Here is a 27,224-nt window from a genome sequence, read left to right on the forward strand (position 1 = left end):
AGAGGCCTGCCCCTCAGGCAGAGACCACTGCCATTGGCTACCTTCCCTGGAAGCTCTCTTCCTAGTCCTGCCCCATAAGGGTTGCCAGACCTGTGTTGGAAAATACCTGGGGACTTTGGGGGTGGAGCCAGGAGAGGGTGGGTTTGGGGAGGGGCATTAGCATGGTACGATGCCATAGGGTCCACCCTTCAAAGCAGCCATTTTTTCCAGGGTTGCTCATCTTTGCCTGCTGAAGATCAGTTGTAAAAGCAGGAGATTTCCAGGTTCCACCTGGAGGCTGGCAGCCCTACCCATCAACCAACTTTCAGTGCCTGCTGGACTTGTCCTGCCTGTAGTGAGGACCTGCCCCGAGGGACTGGGATGCCTGTGTTTGCTCTCCAGAAGGAGTGGCACAGTGGGGTCTCTGCACTGACAAGGATCAGTGCTCTGGAGCTGAGCCCTGGCTGCAAGATCTCGCTGGGCCTTCTTAATACTGGCATCAGAGCTCCCTGGCAAGTCACCATCTGCCCCAAACTCTTCCACCTTCTTTTCTCTGTCTTCTGCCAACACCCCGGCCTATCGTTGACCTCTGACATACACCCAGACTACTCTGGACTCAGCCACCTCTGCCAACGCTCTTGGGGAGTGCAGGTATCGCAGCGCCAGCTTCACGGCCTCACTAGATCTCTAATTTTCAGTCTCTTCGGGGTATTTTACTTGTTTCGATGGATGGGACCACTGCAGCTTTGTGGTTTTTCTCACACAATATAGGCTCACGAGAACTTGAACTTAAAACCACAGATTTATTGTTACAAACAGTCTTAAACTGGGGATATGGGAGATATTTACACAGGTTACTATTTTGTTTCAGGCTTCACGATTACTTTTTCTTTTGTTTTGAGTCTTTCACCGTTACACAGTTCACCTTCAACTCCCTCTCCACCTTTTGTCGAGGTCTGGCCTCTTGGGATAGATGTGTCTAGTCACACCCCTCGACTGAAGACTCTTCTCTCAGCCCTTCTTGGTGTCTCTGACCCACATCTACTCCCTCAACCTCCTCACTAGGTCTTTAGAGTAGTTTCCTGGTGTCTGCGACCGTTCAGGTCTTTAACTGACTCACACACACACACACAGCCCTCTCGGCTGGTTAGGTCAAGCTGGCAGTCTCTGGAAGACTTCCCCGTCTCCTCATCCAGCTTCTTCTCAGGATCAGCTTCTTCTCAGCCTCTCTCAGGCCCGAACTGACCCTCTCAGTCTTTCTGTCAGGCTCCCACTCTGACAGACTCCTCTGACAGGCCTCCACTCTGTCAGACTCCAACTGACTGAACTCCTGCCTCAGCAGTTTCTCTCCCTAAACTAACTTTTTTTCCCTCCCTGAGAGCTCAGAGCACTTTGCCCCCACCCTCAGGTCACCTGACGCAGCCCTGTGCGTCTTCAGCTTATGCTTAACCCATTGCTTTCCGTCACATGTCCCTCCCCCTTTTGAGACATTGCGCAAGGCGAAAGGTCTCAGCCTTTTGCTGAGCAATGGGACATGGGCACACTTGCTTGGGTTACACTACGTTATAACACTTTTGTCATAATACCAACTTCAAAATTATATACATTCTTACTCAGTTATACAGTCTAATACTCTTTAACATTACTATACAAACAGACTTTTAACACTTCACATTCTTCTTGATAGCGCATCTGCTATCACATTTTGCTTCCCAGGGATATGCTGGATGTCAAAGTTGTAATCTTGGAGCTGTAAACTCCATCTTATCAGTTTGCTGTTCGTATCTTTAACTTGGTTCAACCATTTCAGGGGAGAATGATCTGTACACAGTGTAAACTTCCTTCCCCATAGGTATGGTTTCAATTTACCTATTGCCCACACAATCGCTAAACACTCTTTTTCAATTACTGAGAGGTGTTGCTCTCGGTCCAATAACTTTCTGCTCAAATACAGAACTGGATGATACAGTCCTTCCTCTCCTTGCTGACTTAATGTTGCTCCTACCCCAACATTAGATGCATCAGTAAAGAGGGTAAACTCCTTTGAAAACTCTGGAGTTTTCAACACTGGTTCAGTGGTCAGAACCACTTTCAGATGTTCATACGCTTTTTGACACTCTGCATTCCAGTTTACTGGATCAGGGTTCTTCTTTTTGGTGCACTCACATAGCGGTGCTGCTATTGCGCTAAATTCAGGTATGAACCTCCTGTAGTATCCTACTACACCAAAAAATGCTCGAATTTCCTTCTTGGTTTGGGGTCTAGGCCACTCATGTATGGCTTGCACCTTTCCCCAATCTGCTTTGATCTTACCTCCTCCTAGCACATGCCCTAAATACTTAACCTCGGCCATGGCTAGTTGACACTTAGATGCCTTGATGGTGAGACCCGCATCTTTCACTCGCTGTAATACAATGGCCACATGCTGCAAGTGTTCCTTCCATGTAGCACTGAAAATAGCAATATCATCAATATATGCGAGCGCAAATTCTTTCAGTCCTACTAGCATTTTATCAATTACTCTCTGGAATGTGGATGGAGCATTCCTTAACCCAAATGGTAACACAGTAAACTCAAAGAGTCCCTCCTTGGTTATAAATGCTGTTTTCTGTTGATCTTTTGGATCCATAGCTACCTGCCAATAACCTTTTGTCAAATCTAAGGTGGTAGTAAAATTGGCAGCTCCAATTGTCTCGACTAACTCGTCTATGCGAGGCATTGGATACACATCCGGTACTGTTATTTTATTCAATCTCCTGTAGTCTACACAAAACCTCATAGTTTTGTCTGGTTTGGGGACTAGGACTACAGGTGAGGCCCACGGACTTTCTGATGGTACAATTAAACCCAGTTGTAACATCTCTTCTACCTCCTGCTGTACATACTTGGCATTCGGGCCAGTCACTCTGTATGGTTGGAGTGCTACAGGCCTCGAATCCCCTGTGTCAATCTTATGACACGCTAAGTTCGTCTTCCCTGGTACATCTGAAAAGATTGTCTTGTACCCTCCCAATATCGTTTGTAATTGGGCTCTCTGTTCTCCATTAAGAGAAGGGGCGAACTGAACCTCCTTAATGGTTTCTTCCTGGGATATTTTCCCCCAACCCGACAATTCAGTTCCCGCACTCACTCCCTTCTTTGCAACTAAAACCAAATTACCCCTGTCAAAATAAGGTTTTAGCATATTTACATGGAACACCCTACATTGTTCCCCATCTTCACTTAAGTTCACTACATAGTTCACGTTGGAGACCTTATGGGCGATGGTATAAGGTCCCTCCCAGGCCACATCTAACTTGTTCTTCTTTCTGGGCTTCAAAACCAGTACTCTGTCTCCTGGCTTGAACTCTCTGTCTCTGGACTTGGAGTCGTACCACTGCTTCTGCCGTCGTTGTGATCTTCTCATGTTGTCTGCAGCAGCCGTCCTCACCTCCTGCAGATGCTGTTGTAGTTCTTGTAGGTAAGAGATGACATCTGTCTCCTGGATGTCCTCGTTCCCGGACCACGCCTCTTTCAGAACATCAAGGGGTCCTCTGGCTTGTCTTCCATACAACAGTTCAAATGGACTGAACCCGGAACTTTCTTGGGGTACCTCCCTGTACCCGAAGAGCAGATGTTGCAACCTCTGGTCCCAATCGTTGGGATGCTTGCATGCGTAAGTCTTTAGCATATGGTTCAGGGTGCCATTAAACCTTTCATTGAGTCCATTTGCTTGTGGGTGGTATGCTGTTGTGGTCACATGCCGGATTCCACAAGCTCTTAACAATTCTTGCATCACATTTGACATAAATGTGGTGCCTAAATCAGTCACCATCTCTTTTGGGAAACCCAATCTTGAAAACACAGTCAATAAGGCTTCCGCCACTGTCTTTGCCTCAATGTCCTTAAGTGGAACCGCTTCTGGAAACTTGGTGGCATAATCTACGATGGTCAGGATGTACTTGTTTCCCCTTCTGGTCACTCTGGAGATAGGACCAACAATATCTACTCCTATCTTCCCAAAGGCTTCTGTGACTATAGGGACTGGTTGTAATAGACCCTTAGTTTTGTCTAGAGCTTTCCCCACCATTTGGCAGGCCTGACACGATTTGCAAAAAGCCCTTATGTCCTTGCCCATATTTGGCCAAAAGAACCGTTCTTGCACTCGGTCCCTTGTCTTATTGATGCCAAGGTGAGAGGCCATGGGTGATGCATGAGCCAAATCCAACACTTGCATCCTATACTTTCTTGGCAGGACTAATTGCTTCTTTCTTTCCCACACTATGTTATGTTTTCTTTTTAAAGCCACCTGGTATAGTTTCTGGTCTATCACTTTAAATTGGCATGGGTGTTCAATTGTGATCTCAGTATCACTCACCCCAGTTCTCTGCCATAGTTCCTTCAGGCTGTCATCTTGTTGCTGCTCTCTGAGGAATTCTGCAGCAGGGATGGTCTGCAACATTGTTTCCTCTTCTTCTGCTGGTTGCTGTACACACACCTCAGTCGTTGCTGCTTCTGGCCTGCTTCTTGTAACAATGTTGACAGGATTAGCTTGCTGTCTCTTTAACTCATCAGCTAAATCATTGCCCAATAGAAGCGATGTTCCTATGTCACTCAGGACTCCCACAATCCAATCACCTTGGAACTCTCTATACTTGATAGGAACTTCTGCTAGGGCCACTTCAAATGTAGGTCCTTTAATGCCTTTTATGGTGTAAGATTTTCCAGGCAAATACTGATGACTTTTTACTAATTCTGGCTGTACTAGGGAAACCTGCGCCCCTGTGTCCCTATAAGCCTTGACTTCCTCGTCATTTACCATCACAGTCTCAGTATATTCCTCACTCAAGCTTTCCTGCACTTTCCACACCTTCAGAACACTATTGGGTCTTTCCGGTGGTGTGTTCTCTGGAAGTGAGGGGTTTGTTTCTACTTCTTTCTGTTGACTTTGCACTATTTTAACTGTCTTAGCTGGTGGGGTCTTTTTCCCTTTTTCTGGGCAAAATTTGGCATAGTGCCCAATTCCTCCACATTGGAAGCAAGCAGCTTGGGTCTTCCTGTATGGAGGTGGACTGTACCGCTTTGCAGGGTTGTTGTTACCCGCCCCAGACTTCTCTGGAGAGTTCCAGACTCGGGTTTTTTTAGTTGGAGCAGTCCACATTGATCTCCCTAGATCTGATTCAATCTCATCTAGAATCATAGCTGCTTTGTGGTTTTTCTCACACAATATAGGCTCACGAGAACTTGAACTTAAAACCACAGATTTATTGTTACAAACAGTCTTAAACTGGGGATATGGGAGATATTTACACAGGTTACTATTTTGTTTCAGGCTTCACGATTACTTTTTCTTTTGTTTTGAGTCTTTCACCGTTACACAGTTTACCTTCAACTCCCTCTCCACCTTTTGTCGAGGTCTGGCCTCTTGGGATAGATGTGTCTAGTCACACCCCTCGACTGAAGACTCTTCTCTCAGCCCTTCTTGGTGTCTCTGACCCACATCTACTCCCTCAACCTCCTCACTAGGTCTTTAGAGTAGTTTCCTGGTGTCTGCGACCGTTCAGGTCTTTAACTGACTCACACACACACACACAGCCCTCTCGGCTGGTTAGGTCAAGCTGGCAGTCTCTGGAAGACTTCCCCGTCTCCTCATCCAGCTTCTTCTCAGGATCAGCTTCTTCTCAGCCTCTCTCAGGCCCGAACTGACCCTCTCAGTCTTTCTGTCAGGCTCCCACTCTGACAGACTCCTCTGACAGGCCTCCACTCTGTCAGACTCCAACTGACTGAACTCCTGCCTCAGCAGTTTCTCTCCCTAAACTAACTTTTTTTCCCTCCCTGAGAGCTCAGAGCACTTTGCCCCCACCCTCAGGTCACCTGACGCAGCCCTGTGCGTCTTCAGCTTATGCTTAACCCATTGCTTTCCGTCACAGCAGGCCAGTCACTGTGGGGAGGTAGGGTTGCCATGCCCAATTCAAGAAATATCTGGGGACTTTGGGGTTGGAGCCAGGAGACTTCAGGGGTTGAGCCAGGGGCAAGGGTGTGACAAGCATAATTGAACTCCAAAGAGAGTTCTGGACATTGCATTTAAAAGGACCGCACAGCTGTTAAATGCCTTCCTTCCGTGGGAAATAATGAAGGATAGGATCACCTTGTTTGGGGCTCATAGAATTGGACCCCTTGGTCCAAACATTTTGAAACTTGGCAGATATTTTGGGAACAGGCACGAGATGCTACACTGAAAATCTGGTGCCTCTACCTAACCCCCCCCCCCGAGCCCCAGATACCTGCTTATCAATTCTCCATTATTTCCTATGGGGATTGGTCTCCATAGGGAATAATAGAGTTCCTAGGAGACATATCCCTCCCCTCCCCCTGCTTTCTGATGACCCTGAAGCAGGGGGAGGGCCTCCAAACCGGGGGATCCCCTGCCCCCACCTGGGGATTAGGGTATTATGCCCTTGGAAGGATTGGAGTGTGCTTGTATGTGGTCTTGATTAATTTTCTACTGTAAGAATTTTGGAAGAACTTCAGTTTCCCCTCTTTGACAAAGGGATTTGAAATGGCGCGGCAAGTGTCAGCCAGCTTCGGGCTCCATTGGAGGTGGACCTGCGGAGTATTCTTCAAATGGACTTTTAACAATTATTATACAAGCACCTTTGTGCACTTAGCACTTTATTATGAGAATTGTATTTCTCTTTAAAATGTATGTGCTCAGCTGCTACGAATGGCTTTATGTGGCTTTGTATGAATTACTGACTTTGCTGTGAGACTGTGTATTTATGAACTGTGAAAATATTATATTTAAAGGATTGACCTAATTGCTATTAGTAACTTTAATCGTTTTCGTAATTTCATCACGGTGTTTTTTCTGGTATTCCACCTGGGGACTGTGGCAACCCTAGTGGGGGATCTGGTGATGGCGCCAACCCTGGAAAGGTTTTATTTGGCACTGACCAGGGGACCTGTAGAACAGCTGAGACTTTTGAGCAGTTCTGTCACGTGCTTTCAGAAGAATACTATGGGTGCCTATCATGGCTCAGGTAGTCCTTAAAACTTGCTGTTGGACTCTTTTTTATGTGGGCATGATACAGGAATTCGGGGTTTTGGAAATGGGTTCACAGGGCCCACAGCTTTCCTTCCTATCCACCACTCTTAACTAAAAGGATGACTAATTAGAATGTTAAAGGTACCTCTACTCAGGGATTCCCAACCTTGTTGAACCTCTGGGCTCTTTCGGAATGTTGAGAAGTGATAGCAGCTGCAAAAGCAAAATGGCGACTATAGGGAGGAGAGACAGTAAGGGATTAGCTTTAGGCATAGTGCCCCCTGTAATGGATCTCAAACACTTGGTCACACTCACCATTAAATCCATCCCTAACCCATTGCTATTATACCCCGCAGCTTTTTTACAATGAATTTCCTGATCAGACATCCCTCCATTCTTCAGTTCTAAGCAGCGTTGGTCCCATCGTTGGTTGATCAGAGTTCTCAACTGGACCTCATTTTTTGAGATGGCATTCTGCATGATATTCGCACAAACGCAGTACCATGGGATATCGTGCTTGGGTTTTTTTTTTTTAAAGGTGCCAGAAAAGGTGGGCGATCTGCCCCCCCACGCAATTTAAACACACGGCCAGGGAGGGGAAGCCCAGGAGTTCTCTTTGCTGTCTCTCCACCTGGCGGGGAGACAGCAAAGGTGGGTGATCTCCCCCCCCCACATTTAAACACCCCGCTGTGGTGTTTAAATGGGGGGGGGAGCACGGCAACTCTCTTTGCTGTCTCTCCTCCTGGTGGGGAGATGGCAAAGGTGGGTCATCTTCCTCCCCCCCCCCCCATTTAAACGGGGCAGGGTAAAAGCAGGAATGGGCCGGAATGAGCATCAAACAACGTAGAATGTCACAAAAAATGAACACCCTGCCAGGGTGTTTAAATGGGGGGGAGCACAGGAACTCTCTTTGCCGTCTCTCCGCCTGGTGGGGAGAAGGCAAAGGTGGCCAATCTGCCTCCCCCCCCCCATTTAGGAAAGGTCCCCTGTGCAAGCACCAGTCGTTTTCGACTCTGGGGTGATGCTGCTTTCACAAAGTTTTCACGGCAGAACTTTTACAGGGTGGCTTGCCATTGCCTTCCCCGGTCATTACACTCCCCCCCGCATCAAGCTGGGTACATATTTTACCAACCTCAGAAGGTGGGAAGGCTGAGTCAACAATTGCTGGCGCAATGATATCATTTGGAGTGGACTCTCGCAGGGAAGCGGATGTGCGCTTGCGAAGAGGCAGCTACAATGGAGCGTTCAAACATAGAAAGTACGCGCGGGAGTCATCGGAAGCATTCTTATTCTGGATTTAATGTACTATCAAAAAAGTCCGCATCTCAGTCGTGGCAGTTCAGGACACGAATGAGCCAACGACCATTGCCAGATGCTGATGTTTGGACAACTGCATAAAATCCGACATGCATCTGGCTTTCATCCATGCCCATCTCCTCAGTTTATGTGCGTCTGACCTCGGCGGACACCTTTACAAAACAATACTCAAAGTTTCTAGATCCCTGTTAGGTTTGCCAGGTCCAACTCAAGAAATATCTGGGGATTTGGGGGGTGTAACCAGGAATCTTTGAGGGTAGAGCTAGGAGCAAGAATGATTGAACTCCAAAGGGAGTTCTGGCCATCACATTTAAAGGGACCACATGCCTTTTAGATGTCTTCCCTTCATTAGTAAATAATGAAGGCTGGGGCACCCTCTTTTGTGGCTCATAGAACTGGACCCCCTGGTCCAATCTTTTGGAAATCTGCAGGGGAGGGGGTTGAGGCGAGGCACCAAATGCTATGCCTCTAACTCAAAAAACACCGCCCCCCCCCCCGAGTCCCAGATACCCATGGATCTATTCTCCATTATACCCTAAGGGAACCAGTCTCCATAGGGTATTGTGAAGTGCCCAGGAGACATTTCCCTCCCTCCACTGCACTTTCTGATAGCCCTGAAGTGGGGGGAGGGCCCCCATACTGTGGGAATGTATCTGCTAGCTCCCTCTCAGTGGAATGGAATTTGGTGCTTTAAGTCCAAAAAAAGACAGGAACATTTGAATGGATTCATAGCAAGACTCATTACAAAATGGTTGCCATGCCAAAGGGCTGGATCCAATAATAAAAAGTTGGGAAGTTCAATGAATTCTTCAGTGTTCCCAGCCAAGCAGCCTTTTATAATGGAGAGAGATGTTTCCAAAAAGGGTGCTCCTTGCAGATATAATGATAATGCCATCCTAGTCTTTTTGAAGTACTCTCTGAAATACTCCAATAAACTGAGAAGAACCAGTATTGGCTCTTGCTTTGGGTACCAGGAAAGAAAAACATGAGCAGTGTTCCCTCTAAGCTGAGTTAGCATGAGCTAGCTCACAGATTTTTAGCCTCCAGCTCACAGATTTTTGTCTTAGCTCAGGAAGGATGACCCCAGAGCACAATAATTTATGCAGCAGCTCACAACTTTAATGCCAGTAGCTCACAAAGTAGAATTTTTTTGCCACTGGACTCAGACTTTGTGTGTGAGAGTGTGTGTCTTGTACATCTAGTAAGGAAATTCCTGAAGAGTTGGGGGTAGAGCCTGAAGAGGGACTGCAGTGAGGTACAATCCCATGAAGTCCATTTTCTCCAGTGGAACTGATGTCTGTAGTCTGGAAATCAGTTGTAATTCTTAGAAATCTCCAGAACCCACCTGTAGGTTGACACTCCTAAAACCTAGGTTTGCCGTGCCAAGCCTGGCAACTGGTAGGAAGGCTTGGGGTGGGGACACAGGGGTTCTGACATCACTAACATCACTACATTGCTTGCTTCTGGTACAACCCAGAAGTCACAAAGGGTAGGAATCAATAGAAACTTTCTGTTTTCGTGTGTGTCAGCAGGAGGCCTCCCAAGATAGTAAGGAAGCCAACTTAAGCAGTCGTTCTATGCCCCATCAGAGTTGCCAGTTCCGACTCAAGAAATATCTGGGGACTTTGGATGGTGGAGCCAGGAGCAAGGGTGTGACAAGCACAATTGAACTCCAAAGGGAGTTCTGGTCATCACATTTAAAGGGACTACACGCCTTTTAAATGCCTTCCCTCCATTTGGAATAATGAAGGAGAGGAATACCTTTGTTTGGGGCTCATAGAATTGGAACCCCTGGTCCAATCTTTTTGAAACATGGGGAGTTCTTTGAGGAGAGGCACCAAGTGCTATGTGGAAAATTTGGTGCTTCTGCCTCAAAAAACAGCCCCCCCCCCAAGAGCCCCAGGAACCCATGGATCAATTCTCCATTATACTCTATGGGAACCAATTTCCATAGGGTATGCTGAAGTGCATTCCCTCCCCCACACTTTCTGATAACCCTGAAGTGGGGGGAGGGCCTCCAAACCCTACGCCCCATGTAGTTCTAAACATTAGGAAGGATAGATGGGATTACTACAGATTAAGTTGAAAAACCTACTCCCTTCTGTTCAATGATTGTATGATTGTTGTGTAAAGAGCAAGGAAACTTTTACTTATAGTTCATCTCAGGGTTAAAAACCTGAACAGATTTTTCTAAGCACTGGTCTTTTGTTACAATTCTTGCTTTTATTCTTTCATTGGCTTCTTTTCTGTCCCCATACCATTCCACCAGGCTTCTAGAAAATGTAGACCTTGAGGCGAAAAACTAATCAACAACATTCTGAGACCAAACAGAAGAGTTTAAAATAATTAGGACACCATGGAAACACAAAGAATACTTTCAGAGATAAGTCCACTAATTCATTCAGCAATCTGTGTCTTGCCCATCTAATCATGAGGAGGAGGAAGAAGAAGCAGAAGAAGATGATGATATTGGATGTATATCCCACCCTTCACTCTGAATCTCAGAGTGGCTCACAATCTCCTTTATCTTCCTCTCCCACAACAAACACCCTGTGAGGTAGGTGGGGCTGAGAGAGCTCTCCTAGAAGCTGCCCGTTCAAGGACAACCTCTGTCAGAGCTATGGTTGTCCCAAGGCCATTCCTGCAGCTGCAAGTGGAAAAGCGGGGAATCAAACCCGGTTCTCCCAGATAAGAGTCTGCACACTTAACCACTACACCAATTACACTACAGTACACCTGTCAAAATATCATGGGGAGCCATGGCATAGCTGGTTGAAAGGAAATTCCAGAATGTTTTGTCATTGCTGATGGTGGTGTCTCATTAAGAAAAAGGTTTAAAGGATGTAGAAATCTTGCTGATCTTACAAGCCCTCCCTCAATCTTTTATCATCCAGATTTTTTTATTATTGCAAAGGTCTTTTGCACAACACAGCATACGTTCTTCAAAGGCATGTTTTTTCCTCTTGATATGACGACATTGAAAACTGCATCCCCGGTCCACCTTTGTGAAACTACCTAATGAAGAGGGCAGCAAGAAAGAGAAGATGTATTCATGCATTAACTTATACCTTGCTTTCCCCCGCCCCCATGATGACCCAGAAAAATACATTGTGGAGTAACCCCAGTATGGTGACTGATTACTTCCCCTCCACTCAGAGTATGCATGAATGTGATAGGACATACAGTTTCGAGATATAAAGGTAAATGTAGTCCCCTTAGCAAGCACCAGTTGTTTCCGACTCTGGGGTGACATCACATCACACCGTTTTCACGACAGACTTTACAGGGTGGTTTGCCTTCCCCAGCCATCTACACTTTCCCCCCAGCAAGCTGGATGCTCATTTTACCAACCTCAGAAGGCTGGAAGGCTGAGTCAACCTTGAGCCAGCTACCTGAACCCAGCTTCTGCTGGTATTGAACTCAAGTCAAATGCAGAGAGCTTGGCCTGCAATACCCTTATATTTTACAGTGTTCAGGAATGGGTAGTTTGTGGACTTGCCTTCAGACCTCAGTTAACTCTATAGACTGTTGTGGTTGCTTGTGTTAAAGTTGTTTTAAGTCATTTTTCATTCTGGTCTTTATCTGTGGACCCAGAAATAATATAGTATGGTTAAGGAGGTAAGATTAGAAGAGGGTCAACATGCAGTGGCTCCCAACCTTTTTTGCACCAGGGACCGGTTTTGTGGAAGACGATTTTTCCACAGACCAGTGCAGGGTGCTGAGGGTTTTGCTGCCCCATGCTGCCTCCTTGCCCATGCCCCATCCCTTCCCCCCCCATAGTGGTGTTTAAACGAGGGGTAGGCAAAGGTTGTTGCCATGCTGCCCCTTCCGTCCGCCTGGGACGCAGGCAGATGAAAGAGGTGGTGCTTTGGAGTGAGGCCGCACTGCCTCTTTCTTCCTCCCAGGTCCCAGACAGGTGAAAGGGGTGGTGTGGTGCCTCTGCCTTGCTCCACAGCCTGGTTGCTAACAGGCTATGGACCGGTATTGGTCCACGGCCTGGAGGTTGGGGACCCCTTGTCTACAGGATGCAGAATGGCTCCTATTGCTCTCCTCCACCATGATGCTGGCTCCAGATCTTTGAAAAGATTGTGCTGAGAACACGTTGCAGTTTAGCCAAGCCAGTGGCTGCCACACTTCACTTCACTGTGCCTTGCTTAAAAGCTGAACCAAGAGGAGCGCCTTATTTGTAGGATTGCCGGCTCTGGGTTGGAAAAAATACCTGGAGATTTTGGAGGTGGAGTCTGGGGAAGGTGGGGTTTGAGGAGGGGAGGGGCCTCAGCAGGGTACAATGCCATAGAAGCTGCCCCCCAAAGCAGCCATTTTTTCCAGGGGAGCTAATCTTGGTCATCTGGAGATCAATTTAAATAGTGGGAGAGCTCCAGGTACCACCTGGAGGTTGGCAACCATACTTATCTGGCAGCTTTTTCCTCCTCCTCCTCCCCCCCCTCCCCCCCCCCCTTTTGTAGTGGCACCATTACCTAATATTGCCAGCTGCATCTTGGTCATTCTTAGAGATCTGAGGCTGAGGAGTCAGGATCTGATGTGTGGGAGGAAGTTCAGCAAGAACATAGAGTCCACACTCTGAAGTTGCCATTTCCTCTGGGGAAACTGATATTTGTAGTCTGGGGATCAGTTGTCATTTTGGGAAAACCACAGGGTAGGTAAGCAAAAATAAAGTTGCACAGCAAATGGAATTAGCAAACAAGCACAGAGCACCGTGTGGAACGGCTTCTCAAGCAGCTATAGTATTTAAAGGTACAGTTCAATAAAAAAAATCCAAAATTTATAAATGTTTCGATTTATTTGCTGCATGAATCTTGTTCAACAAGACAAGAAGTGTGGAAAAATTAATTCAATGAACACATTCCATGTTTGGTATGGTTAACCATTTGTGGAGACACTTGGGGGGCACAGTGGGAGGGCTTCTAGTGTCCTGGCCCCATTGGTGGACCTCCTGATGGCACTTGGGGTTTTTTGGCCACTGTGTGGCACAGAGTGTTGGACTGGATGGGCCATTGGCCTGATTCAGCATGGCTTCTCTTATGTTCTTATGACATAAAACAGCACCAGCAAAAAATCAGCAACGCAAGCGACAGGCAAAACCAGTCTATTCTCCTGTTTCACTGTTTTGAGCAAAACAGGAGAATAGATCGGTTTTGCCTGTCGCTTGCTTTGCTGATTTTTTGCTGGTGCTGTTTTAAGTCGGAATGCCTCCACAAACAGTTAACCATAGTGAACTTGGAATGTGTACATGGAATTAATTTTTCCACATTGCTTGACTTGTTGAATAAGATTCATGCAGCAAATAAACTGAGACATCTATAAATGTTGGGGTTTTTTTTTTATTGAGCTGTATACCTTTAAACACTATAGCTGCTCAAGAAGCCGTTCCACAGGGTGCTTTGGGCTTGTTCACTAATCCCACTTGGAGGCAGCAACTGTATCTTGAACTTTTTTCAAAATGCAGCCCTGACCTGGATAGTCCAGGCAAGACTGATCTTGTCAGATCTCAGAAGCTAAGCAGGGCTGACTCTGGCAAGTATTTGGATGGGAGACCTCCTTGGAATACCAAGAGATGGGAGGTGGAGGCAGGCTTTATTCAGCCACCTCCCTGAATATCCTTCAGTCCCCCAATAGGAGACAGTCTCCGGAGGTCACCATGGCTTCCAAGCGCAAAAAGAAAGAAAGAAAAAGAAATGCTCACAGGTTCTCAACAAAGATAGGGACTCCAGAGGTAGAGTGCGAAGATTTGAGAATAATTATCTCTTGGACTCACCCTCAATGATTATCCGAACATAGCAGAATCTGTCAGGTTGTATGTTGCATGTATATTCATTATATATGCAGTTGTTAAAATTATCCACTTCTGTACACTTCAAGCACGTGAGAGTTCCAGCTGGAGAAGAAAGGAAGACATATTTGAGATGAGCCGCAAACTGGGGAGAGGGTGGGACGTGTCAGGGGCAACTTATCCATCAGGCATAACAGGCACAGTCAGTGCCTGGGGCTCATGATACTTCTAAGTGCCCATGAAAATGTTTACGTTTCTTTTCAAATCAGAAAGGGGAAAAATGAACTTTTAGGATTGAAGAAAATGTTTTAATTTTTTTTCCCCTGACATCAAAAAAAGTGAAATGTTTAGGGCCTATGAAAATCTATTAAATTTTGCCTAAAACGGGGAAAATGTTGAAGTATTTAAAGTTATATCAAAAATAATGTTTAATATTGATATTATTATGGTAAGAGGGGCTCACAAAGGCAAAAGTGCATAGAGCCTATGGAAGACATAAGGCAGTCATGGGAAGTTCAAAAGATTTTGTAAACCCGTATATTTGTGGGGTTGTTACAGTCGTGGCAAATACTGTGCTCTTCTGCCAAAGATCTCAAGATGCTAGAGCAGAGGCAGTGCCCTCACTCTGGCCTTCAATACCCATCATGTAACAAACCTAACTGGCTACAAAGTGTTGTCATAAAGTCACACAAGAGGAGAATGCAACAAAACCTCTTGGTGCATGGGGGGGGGCACAGTGGGAGGGCTTCTAGCCCCACTGGTGGACCTCCTGATGGCACTTGGGGTTTTTTGCCACTGTGTGACACAGAGTGTTGGACTGGATGGGCCATTGGCCTGATCCAACATGGCTTCTCTTATGTTCTTATGATCAATTCTCCATTATACCCTATGGGAATCAGTCTCCATAGGGAAGAATGGAGTGCCCAGCAGACATTCCCCGCCCCCCGTCCCTGCTTTCTGATGACCCTGAAGCAGGGGGATGGCTTCCAAATTGAGGGATCCTCTGCCCCCACCTGGGGATTGGCAGTCCTAATATGGAGACAGCAAGCAGATCAACAGAGGGGTGGAATTAAAACAGATTGGAAGGAGTCCATTAAAACCCTGGTCATCTACTCCTGTGATGATGGATCTCAGACTTTGACCAGACAGAAGTGGTTAAAGTAAATTTTATAGGTCTGAAACACAGACCAGGTTCTAAATGGTCAGTTTCCTGAGTTCAAGGCACTGGGAACACAACAGGATTCATCTATGAACCAAGTTTTCCCCAACATCTGGTTTAAATAGCACTTTTGTTCTTTTTTTCTTTGGGGACTTACCTACATGAAAGAGCAGGCCTGAGAATCCTGCTGCCAGGACCTTGTGCATCTTCAGATTCATTCTTCTAAGCAGAAGCCAGGCAAAGAGCATCAAAGGCTCTCAAATTCAAATAGTGACATCTGATAGCAAATCCAAATATCATATCCAAATAGCAACCATTGCAACCTGCCTACACTCAACAATCAGAACAGACTGGGTTGATTTTGCTTTGTGTTCTCAACCCAGTGGGTTTATTGATAGAGTCTTAATGGCTCTTGGCAGTGAACATGGAGAACTGCCAGAGACTTATGTGCAGGTCTGCCATGTACTCCAGGAAGAAAGGTGAGCGTGAAGGTCATGAATAAGTTAGCCCTTTAAAAGTTGATGCCTCTCCATCTAAACACCCTGTTTCCATGGATGACAAGTGGATAGGGTTGCTAACCTTCAGGTGGGACCTGGGAGTCTCTAGGCATTCCAACTGATCTTCAGACTACAGCAATCAGTTCCCCTGTAGAAAATGGCAGCTGCAGAGGGAAGAGTCTGCAGTATAACCCAAGGAATCTCACAAAGTGTGGGAGAAATGGAAGTCCTGACCTTGAGTGACATCACATCCCTGCTGAGCTTTCTGGTATTTGTTTGCAGTGTGTGTGAAATCATGGTGACTTCTAGTGACTGGGGGTAGGGAGGATATTAATAGAGGTGGCTGAATAAAGCCTGCCCCCACCTCCTGGCTCTGGTATTCCAAGGAGGTCTCCCATCCAAGTACTTGCCAGAGTTAACCCTGCTTAGCTTCCAAGATCTGATGAGAATGGACTTGCCTGGGGCTATCCAGGTCAGGGCTTCTACTGAGATCTCTGCAGAGATTACTTCTGGAGGAAATGGCAACTTCAGAAGGCAGCATCTATGGTGTCACATCCCCACTGAGATGCCTTTGCTCCCCAAACTCTGCTGTTCCCAGGTATCACCTCCAAATCTTCAGGGATTTCCCAAGCCAGAACTGGAAGCCATACTAGTGAGTTTGTCATAGAGTGAAGCTACAATTTTTATGCGCATAGAAAATAGACTTCATAGAATTATAGAGTTGGAAGGGACCTCCAGGGTCATCTAGTCCAATCCCCTGCACAATGCAGGAAACTCATAAATACCTCTCCCTAAATTCACAGGATCTTCATTGCTGTCAGATGGCCATCTGTTTAAAAACCTCCAAGGAAGGAGAGCCCACCACCTCCCAAGGGAGTCCGTTCCACTGAGGAACTACTCTAATGGTCAGGATGTTCTTCCTAATGTTGAGCCAGAAACTCTTTTGATTTAATTTCAAACCATTGGTTCTGGTCCTACCTTCTGGGGCCACAGAAAACAATTCCACACCATCCTCTATATGACAGCCCTTCAAGTACTTGAAGATGATGATCATATCACCTCTCAGCCACCTTCTCTCCAGGCTAAACATCCCCAGCTCTTTTAACCTTTCCTCATAGGACTTGGTCTCCAGACCCCTCACCATCTTCGTCGCCCTGCTCTGGACCCGTTCCAGCTTGTCTATATCCTTCTTAAAATGTGGTGCCCAAAACTGAACACAATATTCCAGGTGAGGTCTTACCAGAGCAGAGTAAAGTGCTCGTGATCAGAGCAGAGTAAAGTGATCACTTCACGTGATCTGGACACTATACTTCTGTTGATACAGCCCAAAATTTCATTTGCCTTTTTAGCTACCACATCACACTGTTGACTCATGTTCAGCGTATGGTCCACTAAGATCCCTAGATACTGCTAAGACAAGTCTCCCCCATCCGATAACTATGCATTGGATTTTTCCTACCTAAATGTAGAACTTTACAATTACCCAGGGCTTTTTTTGAGCAGGAACGCAGTTCCAGCTGGCTTGGTGTCAGGGGATGTGACCTAATATGCTAATAAATTCTTGCTGGGCTTTTTCTACAAAAAAGCCCTATGTGAAACAATGGTGACATCAAGGGGTGTGGGCTAATATGCAAATGAGTTCCAGCTGGGATTTTGCTACCAAAAAAGCCCTGCATTTGTCCTTGTTAAAATTAATTTTATTGGCTTTAGCCCAGTTTTCCAACTTGTCAAGATCATCCTGTATCCTGTTTCTTTCTTCTACTGTATTTGCAACCCCTCCAAATTTAGTATCATCTGCAAACTTAATAAGCATTCCCTCTATTCCTTCATCCAAATCATTTATAAAGATGTTGAACAAAACAGGTCCCAGGATAGATCCTTGAGGGACTCCACTTGTCACTCCTCTCCAAGAGGATGAGGAACCATTCACAAGCACAGGATCAGCATTGCTGTCAAATGGCCATCTAGCCTCTGTTTAAAAACCTCCAAGAAAGTTTGTTGAGATGTACATCTCAAAACTTGACAAAGATGTGGAATGCATATGACATGCAGTTACATGTGCCAAAGGGAGTGGATTGGCTTTGACCCCCCCCCCCTTCTGGCTCTACCCCATAATTGTCCTGCCACATAATGGTATATCAGCCTGTATGGACTTTCTTTGGCTCCTAGACTCTGAGCAGAGCAGAGCTATGAAGCACGCCTTTTAGTTAACGAATACAGGTTACATCAGATCTCAAAGCCAGCTGTGAAATAGGCAAGTCCAGTGAATAAGCTATTGTGTGCTGACAGGAGCCAAAAGGATTTGGCTGGAGTCTTTGAGGTAGCTCTGACAGCCAGTGTGGCATAGTGGTTTAAGTATCAGACTAGGAGTGCTTTCACACAGCAACAGTTTGCAAGTGGATTTTTCCATTTTACACAGTAAAATCTAATAGCAAATTTCATTCAAATGGATTATTTAGTGCATGTGAAAGCACCCTAGCATCTGGGAGACCCAGGTCCGAATCTCCAGTCTGCCACAGAAGGTCACTGGGTCACAGCCCAACCTACCTCAGAAGGCTGCTGTAAGGGTAAAATGAAGGTGAGAAGAACAATGTGGGCTACTTTGTGTCCCCACTGAGGAGAAAGGTGGGGTATATATCAAGTACATATAAATAAATGGGAGCCAAAAGTGCTGACAATGGTATGACATAGATAAGGCCAATGACCCCTGGTAAAAACCACATGAATGGACTTGAATGGTATCACTGGACTGGTGTATGTGTAATAAACAGGACTGAAGTATAAGCACTGTGATTGGTGGCTACTGTATTTTATAGTTTGTAAAAATACAAATGGTCCTTACATATCACATAGATAACAGAAAAAATCTCACAACTAATAATGTGATCCTGTATAAAAAAATTAAAAAGTCCCATCCTTGTGATATTGTAGAACAGTATCTGTAGTAAGCTGATGAGCATCTAGATGATGAAGAAGATTGGATTTATAGTCTGCCCTTCACTCAAGAGTCTCAGAGCAGCTTACTATCTCCTTCCCTTCCTCTCTCCACAACAGACACCCTGTGAGATGGTGGGGCTGAGAGAGCTCTGAGGCAACCGTTCTTGAGATTAACAGCTCTGAGAGAAATGTGACTGATCCAAGGTCACTCCAGCAGATGCATGTGGAGGAGTGGGGAATCAAACCCGGTTCTCCAGATTAGAGTCCACCACTCTTAACCACTGCACCAAACTGTAAGCCTGTTTTGTAGTTGGTGTTTCTCAGAAGTTATTCATAATTGACTTTCCTCAGAAATTCTCTCCCTCTTATTTACAACTCAACTTTTACACAAGAAGCAAGCCAATCCATCAACATTTTCTTAATCAGGCACAAAGCCTTCTGCTCTAATACTCATCAGAAAAGTGTACAGAAACTTAGCTGCTCTGAAAATTGGGATCCCTTGGGTTAGGGATACAATTCCTGAAAATTTCATCCACATTGGCTGGGAGTTCAAACAGCTACTGGTAGAGATATGTTTCATTGGATGTGTCAGTGTTTTCATTGAAACTGACTGGTACACAATCCAAATACAGTAAAGACTTCAAAGATGACATCATGATATTAAATAATTTTTAATGAACAAAATGAGAATTGAAACAAAAGGCAACATTTTTCATATATTCCTAGACATTTTTATATCAAAAGATCAGATTGAACTTTTGACATTTATTAGAAGATGGCTCTTCAAGGACCATGAAATTACTCCTGCCACATTTCACCATGGCCACAAAAATTGTCTACATTCATTAAGAGAAGCCCATTTGTCCCCAACTCTGTGTGCAGTGGCCCGGGTTTTTTTTGTAGCAGGAACTCCTTTGTATATTAGGCCACACACCCCTGATGTAATCAATCCTCCAAGAGCTTGCAGGGCTCTTAGGACAGGGCCTACTGTAAGCTCTTGGAAGATTAGCTACATCAATGGCCTAATATGCAAAGGAGTTCCTGCTAAAAAAAAAAAAAAAGCCCTGGCAGTGGCTAATAGTCCATAGGGATAAACTGACACATTACAAGCAGAAAAGAAATGACAGTTTTATTTCGAGAAACTTGCATGACAATTTGAGTACTGTGATTTTTTTTATTTTAAGACTGGAAAGAGATATATTTGTGTTTTGTAAATTGATTACTGTGTTTAAATACCTATTGGAAAACTGGTAGACGATGGAAACAAGGAAAAAAATCTTCGGTGGAAGAACAGCCTTATTCAAGCTATAGTTAAATTGCATGCCACATGTTGTCATAATTGCAAAGCTCTCCAGTTCGACAGCACCAGGTCACACTCATATTACCATTTGCGTGCTCTGTTATGTGATCACAAGCAGAAGTGCAGCCCTTCTCCATCCGTTGGATTATGTGGTCTGGGAAGAGAAAGAGGGGTGGGTGGGGGGGAAAATGAGCTTCTCCGATGCTGTGACAACTAAACTGAGGCTATTGTACTTTGGTCACATCACGAGAAGGCAAGACTCATTGGAAAAGACAATAGCGCTAGGCAGGGCTGTTTTTGTAGCAGGAACTCCTTTGCATATTAGGCCACACACCCCTGATGTAGCTAATCCTCCTGGAGTTTACAGTAGTCCCTATACTAAGAGCCCTGTAAGCTCTTGGAGGATTGGCTACATCAAAGAATGTGGTCTAATATGCAACGGAGTTCCTGCTACAAAAAAAGCCCTGATGCTTGGAAAAAGTTGAAGGCAGTGGGGAAAGCAGCATAGCCAGTGATGCATGGATACTGCCTTGAACACCTATGGAAATAATCCTGAGACACCCTCTCTGTGCACCACCTCTTGGAAACTGCCACCAAGAAGCTTCTCTTAGCTCTACAAACATATTAAAGTCTCATTTTCATTGCCATTGAAAGTTCAGGTCAGATCAGTGCCATTTCAGATGGCAGAGGGGTTTCCTATAAGCAGGCTTTTTTTGTAGAAAAAGCCCAGCAGGAACTCATTTTCATCTTAGACCACACCCACTGACGCCAAGCCAGCCGGAACTGTGCATTCCTGCTAAAAAAAAAAAAAAAAAGCCTTGCCTATAAGAAGAACCTTGCTGGATCAGACCAATAGTCCATCTAGTTCAAAATCCTGTCTCACACAGTGGTCAACTAGTTTCTCTGGATGGCCAACAATAGGGCATAGAAAATGAAGCCTTCCCTGATATTGCCTCCTGGCTCTGGGATTCAAAAGCTAAGTGTCTCTGAATGTAGACGTTTCCCTCAGACACCATGGCTAGGAAGCACCAATAGACTTATCCTCCACGAATCTAACTAATCCCCTTTTAAAGCTGTTTATTCCCATCACGACATCTTCTGGTAGCGAATTCCACATTTTAATCACTCTCTGTGTAAAGTAGTATTTTTTTTTGTCTGTTCTGAACTTATAAGTAGCAATGTTCTTTCATGCCCTCTTCAATTTCCTTCAGCATTTTAAAAAACAAAACTGGTCAGGGGGAAAGGTGCCTTTTTTCCTTGCTATGCTGTGTTTCTAAGAACAAAGAATGATATACGTGTGGAGGAACATTCTGTTATGAAAGACCCAGCTTGAAGTCCAAAGAGAATCAACTCAAGCACAGCATTATTACTTCAGTGAGAACAAGAATATTTTAGTTTGGATCTTGGTTTGTTTTAGGGCACAGGAAAATAGGAAAGGGACAGATAAATCAATTCGGGGAGTGGCGGGGAGGGGGGTTGCTTCTGAAATACTAATCTAGCAAGATACCACTTTGTTAGAACAGTAATTGGTGAAAATACAAGGTTCTGGTACATGTTTGCCTAGGAATACTCACTTTGGATAATCAAGCGGCTGTAACAATACACTTTTCTACTTTGTCGTGCAATGCATCTTCCTGGAGCTATGGCACACGCATTGTTGAACGACACACTTCGACAGACAACGCATTTAACTGCCTGTCCTGTCTCTTAAAGGAAAGAGAACGAGAGAGCAATCTTAAACAGGTCTATTCAGAATCCTGCTCAAATGTATTCAATGGGACTTACTCCCAGGAAAATGTCCTTAGGATGGCACTGTTAAGACCCTGACAGCAGCAGGACTGTCCATAAAGAACCCTTCACTCTCAGCCAATTCATGAAGACACAGTAACTTTCCCCACGTAAGCTCTGCCCATTCAGATCTGGTTCTTTAATTTTTCGAGTGTGTGTATGTGTGTTTCCTGTATGTAGAAAATAAAGTTATAGAGCCCTTTTATTTTAGCAAACTAATATAAGTCCTTTATTGTAAGGATCTCTATCCTGTCTAGAATAGGATTCTAACTAGCTAGGGAGATGGAGGTGCAGGAAGTAATGTATTGCCCTTAGGGCTTGTATTGTAAAAATAAAAGCCCAGCAGGAACTAAATTGCAAATTAGGCCACACCCCCTGACATCACTATTGTTTCACACAGGGCTTTTGTTGTCGAAAAAGCCCAGTAGGGACTCATTTGCAGATTAGGCCACACCCCCTGATGCCAAGCCAGCCTGAACTGCATTCCTGTGTGTTCCGGCTCAAAGAAAAAGCCCTGACTGCTCTCATGGTAGCAAGATGAAGAAGGTGCTAGCTGGAAGGAAGGTTCCTTGTGAGCAGCAGTCTATGCATCAATGGGATAGCATCAGAAGAGTATAAAGGAAGGAATTCCCAGGGCCTGCCTGCCTTCTGCTTTCTGATTCTCTATAGCCCCCCTCCCTTGCTGGAGTCTGAGGCTAAGAGACAGTGCAAAGTCCTTTGAATAAATATGCTTTGTTAGTTTCAGATGGGGCAGATAAGTTCTTCTGTTGCTATTCCTTCCTTTCATCAAAACATTCCCCGACCCACCTCACCACCAATTTCCTTCCCTGGATTTTCACCCTGCCCCTGAAGTCCTAAATAAACTTGTTTCTTTCTAGCGCTCCCACTTCTTTAGCTTGCCAATTTTCCCCCCCTGACAAGGCTTCCAGCACTTCTAAAATACAAGATAAACGGCACCTGTTAAATTGCTCTGTTGCCCGCAGCTAGCAATGGCACAGCAGACATGCCAGAAACCATGACCTCCAGAACTTACCTTTTGTGCCAGGCGTTCACACCTTTGTAGTTCGATGGGAGTCAGTAGCTGGATGGGAGACCACCAAGGGAGGCTCTGCAAAGGCAGGCAGTAGAAAACTACATCTGCTGGGCTCACTGTAAGTAGGTTGCCATTCGACAGTGTACACACACATACTTAGAATGCACAAGGCCTCCATATTTTGCTTTCCCAAAGGCCTTTTGGAGAGAGAAAAATTAGCTGTTCACTCCTCTTTCTGATGGAAACTTACCAATGGCCAAGTAGAAGATGGCCACCAAACTCATAGCCAGAATCTTCTGCATGTCTCTTCTCTCTCTTTCAGGCAACAAGGAGAAGCCGTGAAGGGTTGGCAGAGATTTGTCAGAGGAGTAGAGAAACAGAGAGCCAGATGGACAGAAAGATGGCAAACAGCAAGAACCTGGTAACTGACTCCTGGGGAACGGGCAAACAATTTTCATGTTGTGGCTGAACTAATTTCCCATGACAAAGAAGCAATTGTGGGAAGGCAAACGAAGAAAATAGCAGCTCAGATATCTCATTTCCTTGGCAGGAATGACATGTACTTGGGGAAGGGGGGAAGGTTACAAAAACCTGAGTGATTGTGTCCTTCAGAAGGAGAAGCTTGACATCATCATGTGGTTGTTCTTTTGTTTTTTTGCTGCTTGAGGGAAAGATGAGTTGAGTAGTGAGCATGGTAGCCATGCCTCCTGGCTCCTTTTTCATACCTGCTCAGAAGAGAAGCAGGATGGTGAAAGCCAGGTCACTCCACAGTGGTGAAGGTAACTTCCTTCTAAGGTGAAGCCTTCTGGGCAGGGGATGCAGCTTAGTGGTAGAGCGTCTTGGCCCCAGGTTCAATTCTCAACATCTCCAGTAAAAAGGCTAGGGCAGGAGTGTCAAACATGTGGCCTGAGGGCCAGATCAGCCCCTCAGAGGGCTCTTATCAGGCTAGGGCTGCCAATCCCCAGGTGGGGGCAGAGTATATCCTGGTTTGGGGGCCCTCCCCCAACTTCAGGGTCATCAGAAAGTGGGGGAGGGGAGGGAAATGCCTGCTGGGCACTCCATTATTCCCTATGGAAATCAATTCCCATGGGGTATAATGGAGAATAGATCCATGGTTATCTGGGGCTCTGGAGGATTGTTTTTTGAGGTAGATGCACCAAATTTTCAGCTTAGCATCCAGTGCCTCTCCCCAAAATACCATCCGAGTTTCAAAAGGATTAGAATAGGGGGTTCAATTCTATGGGCCCCTAAAAAAGGTGCCCCTATCCATTATTTCCAGTGGAGGGAAGGCATTTAAAAGGTGTGTGGTCCCTTTAAATGTGATGGCCAGAACTAGGGTTGCCAAGGGCAATGCAAGAAATATCTGGAGACTTCGGGGGTGGAGCCAGGAGCAAGGGTGTAACAAGCATTATTGAACTTCAAGGGAGTTCTGGAACTTGGGGGTATTTTGGGGAGAGGCACTAAATACTATACTGAAAATTTGGTGCCTCTACCTCAAAAAACAGTCCCCCCAGAGCCCCCGATACCTCCAAATCAATTCCCCATTATATCCTATGAGAATCGATCTCCACATAGGGAATATTGAAGTGCCCAGCAGACATTTCCCTCCCCCCACCCCGGTTTCTGGAGATTCTGAAGCGAGGGATTGGCATCTCTACTCACGAGTTGCTGCCAACTTCTTCAAAGTAACACAGACACACCATCCCAAGAGGAAGCCTTTCAATCAGAGACTGAAGCCTCCAGAGGTGGAAAGTCACATGGTGGCTTTGGGGGTGGGGCATCCCCCCACCAACCAGCTGACTGAGAGTGGGAAGGAGTCTGGGAAAGTGGGAGAACCCCTGCTGGGACCTGGGGATTGGCAAGCCTAGCCAAAACTCCTTTTGGAGTTCAATTATGCTTGTCACAACCTTGCTTCTGGAGCAAGGGAACATTTCTGACCTCCTCGGACAGGCTATTGCCCAAGGCATGGGCCACAACAAAGAATTCATGTGTATGGTCCACCCAGAAGGCCCTGCTCAGATAAGCAAAACCACTGTGTGCGTAACAGGGCTTCTTGAGGCTTAACAAGACCCAGGATCTTGTGAAATGTATTTCTAGAATACCAGATAAAGGAACTTTGAAATCTGGAAAGAAATCCATAATTTATTATGTGACCTAGGGTCAGGGGTCATTTCATAGAAAAAAGGTGCTGGAGCTCATTAGTACAACTCATTTGCATAACTCATTCGCATATGCCACACACACTTGACATCACTGGAAGCTGTACTAAATTATATCAGCTCAGCATCTACCTTAACATGCTTCTTGGATTATAATTGTCGTAATAAAACTTCACTCCCATCATATTTTTTAAATTACTTTCTTCTATGTGGCCACAGTGGCATGATGAAGATCTCCATCTGTCTGCTTTATATGTTTGGGTTATTTCCCCATTTCTTTGTGGGGGAAAATATTAGAAACTTTGTCAAATCTTAAAGTTCAGCAAAATTCTCACAGGGGGTTTGAACAATGGAGCCCAGAAGCAAGAATTTGGGGAGGGGGGGCAAGAAAGAAAGAATACAATAAAATTTAGAAGTTCTGGAGCGCAACTCCTGTGAGCTCCTGCTTAAAATGAGGCCTACCTAGGGTTAATACCATCTGAAAAAACAGGCTGAGCTACTTCTGCAAGGTGATGAAAATCTTCTGCATTGCTTCAGTTGCTGCTGTGAATGTAGAGGTATGCAAATCAGCAATGGAGCTTACACAGTCGGAGTTTTCTGCATACTTTATGACCGATTTCCCACTCTCCTTATGCCGTTCTCATGCTCCTTTTCTCAGCAGGGCTTCCATCCAATTTCACACTGAGTGTGGGGAGGGTGGGATATAAATCGAATAAAATGAAATGAAAATGAAATATCTGCCCCAGGGCTGCAACTAGCTTCGCCTTTTCCATGCGGCAAACAGAAACTGGTTTTTAGAGGTTTCTGTTTGCTGTGTGAAGAAGGCAAAGATAGTTGCAGCCCCGGGGCAGATAGTGTGAAATCGGACTGTAATGTACTGGGTTCAGATACTAGGAACAGTCAACATATTTTATTAGCTAGTACATCACAAAGACAACATGGCAGGGCCAGGTCCCCGATTATATACATAACCCGGAACAACCCCTTTCCTGGTCAGATCCAATCCTGACCAGTTCAACTTCCTGCTGGTCACCTCAGTGCACGTAGTCACGCTGTGTTGGAAATTCAGGGACTGAAATGCAAGACACAACATGGACAGAAGCCCTGCTGAGAAGAGGAGTGTGAGAGCGGTGTAAGGCAAATGGGAAATTGGTCTATCTTTTTAAAAAAACAATTTCCCGTTTCACCTGGGTCTACATTAGTTCTCAGAGACATGGCCATAATTGTGGCCATTGCAGCTAGCTGCTCTGTTTCTTTGTCCTTTTGCTCATGCATCTACTTTGGTGCTATAATGGCTTTATTAAGACTGAGACTAGATTAGAGACAATAGATTGTCATCATGATGTTTGCAGTTATGGATTTTTTTAAATACCCTATCATAATATCTTCTGGTGCTTCAGCAGGCAAAAAAATCTTGAACTTTCCAAAAAGATCAGCATAAAGCAGATTCAGGAAATAGTGTATTCAGGATAGGGAGACCCTGGAAAACAGGATGATTACAGAAGAAGAGGAAGATGAAGAAGAGGAGGAGGAGGATATTGAATTTATATCCCGCCCTATACTCTGAATCTCAGCGTCTCAATCTCCTTTACCTCCCCCCCCCCCACAACAGACACCCTGTGAGGTGGGTGGGGCTGAGAGAGCTCTCCCAGAAGCTGCCTTTTCAAGGACAACTCCTACGAGAGCTATGGCTGACCCAAGGCCATTCCAGCAGCTGTAAGTGGAGGAGTGGGGAATCAAAGCCGGTTCTCCCAGATAAGAGTCTGCACACTTAACCACTACACCAAACTGACACCAGACAAGACATCTTAGGCACCCCTCCAAAAAAGCTGCAATTTGGAACTCAAGGCAGAGAAAAATCTCTGTGTAGAAGCAGCCCTTACACCCAAGTCATACCTAACCATTGTAATGAGGTAGTCTATAAATCAGGTGCAGAAGGATTTGATCAGTGGGGATGGAAATTTTATTTTTAACCATTAAGTAGGGGCACTGGTGAGGCACAAGAGAGAGGGGAAAGGAAGCCCAAAGATCCACCAGTTGCGTTCCCAGAATCCCAGTCTCAAGGGAGCATCAAGGCCAGGGGTTTTTGCTATTGCAGTTATTTTTATCATAACAGCACCACGTAAAATTCTTATAGTGCTTATCACGCCGTACAGAAACGCAGTCCTTAGTGCAGCCTCGCTCCATAAAGAGAATGACACCATCTGCAAAAGGGGGGGAGGGAGAGAGAGAGAGAGAGA

The 27,224-nt window shown here is 45.4% G+C and overlaps 1 long non-coding RNA gene across 1 annotated transcript in view; it reads right to left on the bottom strand.

Annotated features, from left to right (window-relative positions):
• Nucleotides 1-20,031: 20,031 nt before the first annotated feature.
• Nucleotides 20,032-27,224, bottom strand: part of LOC132580603 (uncharacterized) — a 277,397-nt gene continuing 270,204 nt past the window's right edge. Inside the window, exons 2-3 of the long non-coding RNA XR_009556068.1 lie at nt 21,579-21,638; nt 20,032-20,158 (exon numbers count right to left, since the gene is read on the bottom strand). This is a non-coding gene — a long non-coding RNA (uncharacterized LOC132580603). The remainder of the gene's footprint in view (nt 20,159-21,578; nt 21,639-27,224) is intronic.

This window comes from Heteronotia binoei, chromosome 12 (genome assembly GCF_032191835.1).
Source record: "Heteronotia binoei isolate CCM8104 ecotype False Entrance Well chromosome 12, APGP_CSIRO_Hbin_v1, whole genome shotgun sequence".
NCBI classification, from domain to species: domain Eukaryota; kingdom Metazoa; phylum Chordata; class Lepidosauria; order Squamata; family Gekkonidae; genus Heteronotia; species Heteronotia binoei.